At 44.9% G+C, this 4616-nt stretch overlaps 1 pseudogene; it reads right to left on the bottom strand.

Annotated features, from left to right (window-relative positions):
- Window positions 1–4616, bottom strand: part of LOC100961899 — a 74001-nt pseudogene that overhangs the window by 54532 nt on the left and 14853 nt on the right.

The raw sequence follows: 4616 nt of genomic DNA, 5'->3' as shown, positions 1-4616 counted from the left end.
AGGAGTTGGAGGTTGCTGTGAGCTGTAATGCCACGGCACTCTACCCAGGGGGACAGCTTGAGGCTCTGTCTCAAAAAAAAAAAAAAAAAAAAGTTATGAGGTAGGTAGCTGGGCATTGTGGCAGGTACCTGTAGTCCTAGCTACTTGGAAGGCTGAGGCAAGAGAATTGCTTGAGCCCAAGAGCCTGAAGTTGCTGTGAGCTATGACACTATTGGACTCTACTGGGAGCAACAAAGTGAGACTGTCTCAAAAAAAAGTTATGAGGCCAGATGTGATGGCTCATTCCTATAATCCTAAGCGCTTTGGGAGGCCAAGGTGGGTGGATTGCTTGAGCTCAAGAGTTTGAGACCAGCCTGAACAAGAGTGAGATCCCCATCTCTGCTAAAAATAGAAAAACTGAGGCTAGACAATTGCTTGAGCCCAAGAGTTTGAGTTTACTGTGAATTATGATCCCATAGCACCCCAGTGAGACTCTGTCTCAAAAAAAGTTTTAGAGAGTATTAGAATTTCAGAGTAAAATTCTGAGAATCTAAAGTTCTAGAGCTCTGCTGTGTATATACTACATGTGGCTGTGTATCTGTTTAGCTGTTTAGACAGTTCTTAAAACATTTCCACTGACGCAGAAAGTTTATTGTGCACTGCTATTCTATACCAGCAGTTAGAAAACTTCCTATAAAGAGCCAAATAAAAAAATACATTGTGGGCTTGGGTGGTTACAGCGTTAGCCATATACACCAAGACTGGTGGGTTCAAACCCAGCCTGGGCCAGCTGAACAACAATAACAACTGCAACAAAAAATAGCCGGGTATTGTGGTGGGTGCCTGTAGTTCTAGCTACTTGGGAGGCTGAGGAAAGAATTGCTTGAACCTCGGAGTTTGAGGTTTCTGTGAGCTGTGACCCCAGGGCACTCTACCAAGGGTGACATAGTGAGACTCTGTCTCAAAAAAAAAAAAAAAGCGGTGCCTGTGCCTCAATGAGTGGGGTGCCAGCCCCATATACTGAGGGTGGCAGGTTCAAACCTGGCCCCGGCCAAACTGCAACAAAAAAATAGCTGGGCGTTGTGGTAGGCACCTGTAGTCCCAGCTACTCCGGAGGCTGAGTGAGGCAAGAGAATCGCCTAAGCCCAGGAGTTGGTTGCTGTGAGCTGTGTGATGCCACGGCACTCTACCAAGGGTGATAAAGTGAGACTGTCTCTGCAAAAAAAGAAATATGTTATCCTTGTGCAGGCATGTGGTCTTTGTAATTACTTTTTAGTTGTAGTGAGAAAGCAGCTGTAGACAATATGTCAACAAATGTGTAAGGCTGTGGGTCCCAATAAAACTTTGTGTTGATGGGTGCTGAAACTGGAATTTCATAAAATTTCCAGTATTAAAAAATTTCTCTCAGGAGGTGCCTGTAGCTCAGTGAGTAGGGCGCCGGCCCCACATACCAAGGGTAACAGGTTTGTACATGGCCCTGGCAAAACTGCAACAACATCAACAAAAAAATTTCTCTCAACCATTTACAAGTTTGAAAAGCATTCTTTTGAGGTAGGTACATTCCAAAACACTTAGCAGGCAGATATTGGCCTGTAGGCTATAGTCTGCCATCCCTTATTCTAGAGAATGAAATTCAGGTCATGAGGATTGAACAGCTCATTAGTGACAGATTCAGTGTTATACCAATATTTCTCCCTGAAAAACTCAATGTTATCGATACTTTTGTCTTAGAGCCTTATAGGCTTTTCATTCTTTAGAGCACTAAAGTGACTGCAGTAAATTAACCAGTAGTAAAATGGTCCTATTCCTTGTGTTTGCTATTTATTTATTTATTTATTTCGAGACAGAGTCTCACTTTGTTACCCTGGGTGGGTAGAGTGCTGTGGCATCACAGCTCACAGCAACCTCCAACTCCTGGGCTCAAGCAAGTCTCCTGCTTAAGCCTCCCAAGTAGCTGGGACTACAGGCGCCCGCCATAACGCCCAGCCATTTTTTGGTTGCAGCCATCATTCTTGTTTGGCTGCCCAGGCTGGAGATTCAAACCCGCCACCTTAGGTGTCTGTGGCTGGCGCCTTAGCCACTTGAGCCACAGGTGCCGAGCCAAGTTTTTGTTTTCTTGTTTTTAGAATCCCACTTTGTCACTCTGGGTAGAGTGTTCTAGCATCACAGCTCAAAGCAGCCCCAAACTCTTGGACTCAAGTGATCCTCATGTTTCAGCTTCCCAAGTAGCTAGGACTACAGGCACCCATCATAATGCCCAGCTTAATTTTTTCTACTCTTAGTAGAGATGGGGTCTCCCTTTTGCTCAGGCTGGTCTTGAACTCCTGAGCTTAAGTGATTAACCTCCCATAGTGCAAGGATTATAGGTGTTGAGTTACCACACCTGGCCAATTTTTCACTTTTTTTTTTTGAGACAGCCTCAAGCTGTTACCCTGGGTAGAGTGCCACAACATCACAGCTCACAGCACCCTCCAACTCCTGAGCTTAAGCGATTCTCCTTCCTGCCACTGCCTCCCAAGTAGCTGGGACTACAGGTGCCCGCCACAACGTCCAGCTGGGTTTTTTTGTTTTTGCAGTTTTTGGCTGGGGCTGGGTTTGAACACACCACATCCGGCATATGGGGCTGGCACCCTACTCCCTTGAGCCACAGGTGCTGCCCCAACACCCGGCTGTTTTTTTGTTGCAGCCCTCGTTGTTTGGTGGGCCCAGGCTGGATTCAAACCCGCCAGGTCAGGTATATGTGGCTGACGCCTTAGCCGCTTGAGCCACAGGCACCGAGCTAACAATTTTTCACTTTTAATGTGCACCTAAGAAAGAATATCCGTCTTTAGTTTTTAATCTGGGTCAGTTAGCCAAAATAGAAATGATCCCTGAAGAAAGAAAAATTTTATGTCATGACTAGCCATAGGGTTTTAAATCTGGGATCTCAAGTTCTGGGCATACAAGTTGCCTTCCTGGCCACAGTAGGACTATCCATGTTCAGAGAGGTCCCTCTGGTGCTAATAGGTAATTCATTGATGTTTGTGTGCCTGTATTCAATATCCCAAGAGATTTCAATGGCATAATCTCCCAAGAGATTTTAGTGGGATTTCCTACTTGATAAATGAAGTTAATTAGGCATCTACTTACCCTGGTTTACTTAATTTTTTTAAGCAAAGAAATTTATTTCAGGGTGAATCTAAGAAGATGAATAAAAAATATATATTTTGGGGGGCCAGTTTTTGGCCGGGGCCGGGTTTGAACCCGCCGCCCCATTATTTCAAAGTAGCTTTTTTTCTTTTTTTTTTAAGACAGAGCCTCAAGCTGTCGCCCTGGGTTGAGTACTCTGGCGTCATAGCTCACAGCAACCTCCAACTCCTGGGCTCAAGTGATTCTCTTGCCTCAGCCTCCCAAGTAACTAGGACTATAGGCGCCCGCTACAATGCCTGGCTGTTTTTTGGTTGTAGTTATCATTGTTTGGCAGGCCCGGGCTGGATTTGAACTCACCAGCTCAGGTGTATATGGCTGGCGCTTTAGCTGCTTGAGCTATAGGTGCTGAGCCTCAAAGTAGCTTTTTATTCATTCCTTCCCTATTTCTATTATTTCTTTCCCCTGCTGCAATGGAAACTGGAATTAGACTGGCAGAATTACCTGTCTGTAAATATCCTGGCTGCTGGCTGCCAACTGCTATACATAGCACTTTGTAACACAAATGCCTTTATTTTTTTTTTAAAGTTTTTTGGCTAGGGCTGGGTAAACCCACCACCCACGGCATATGGAGCCAGCACCCTAGTCCATTGAGCCACAGGCACTGCTCAACACAAATGCCTTTTCATTGCTCTGGCAAAGTTTCAGGTCCCAGACTTGCACCATATTAAAAGGAGAAACATAATTTCACTTGTAGCCAGGTTGAAAGAAACTAGTGTCAATGAGGTCTTTTTTACATTGAAATTTTGAATTGTTTCTCAAATTTCAATCAAGAAAACAAAATTCAGGGGTCTTGGCAGATGGTAGGTGGCTCAAGCCTGTAATCCCAGCTCTGGGAGGCTGAGGCAGGTGGATTGCTTGAGCTCACGAGTTTGAGACCAGTCTGAGCTAAAAAACCGAGACCCTGTCTCTATTAAAAATAGAAAAACTGAGACGAGGATAGCTTAAGCCCAAGAGTTGGAGGTTGCTGTGAGGTATAATACCATGGCACTCTACCCAGGGGAACAGCTTGAGGCTCTGTCTAAAAAAAAATAGCCAGGAGATAGGGCTAGCAACTGTAGTCCCAGCTACTCAGGAGGCTGAGGCAAGAGGATTGCTTGAGCCCAAGAGCTTAAGGTTGCTGTGAGCCATGATGCCATGGAACCTTACTGAGGACTGCAGAGTGAGATTCTGTCTCAAAAAAAATAAAAGAATACCCAGACTGATAAATTCTGCAAGCCCCAAGGAGACAAAAAGAGGTGGCCCATAGGAATTCACATGAAACAACTTTGTTTTTGAGATGGAGTATATGGTGTCATCAAACTCTTGGGCTTAAGCATTTCTCTTGCCTCAGCCTCTCAAATAGTTGGGGCTACAGGCCCCAGCCATAACATGGGGCTACCTTTTTCCATTATTGGTAAGACAAGGGTCTTGCTCTAGCTCAGGCTGGTCTAGAACTTTTTTTTTTTTTT

The sequence above is a fragment of the Otolemur garnettii genome, unplaced genomic scaffold (assembly GCF_000181295.1).
Source record: "Otolemur garnettii isolate 467f Iridium unplaced genomic scaffold, OtoGar3 scaffold00003, whole genome shotgun sequence".
Lineage (NCBI taxonomy): Eukaryota > Metazoa > Chordata > Mammalia > Primates > Galagidae > Otolemur > Otolemur garnettii.
The sequence above is the reverse complement of the archived record's forward strand: the minus strand, read 5'-3'. Positions and strand labels throughout refer to the sequence as shown.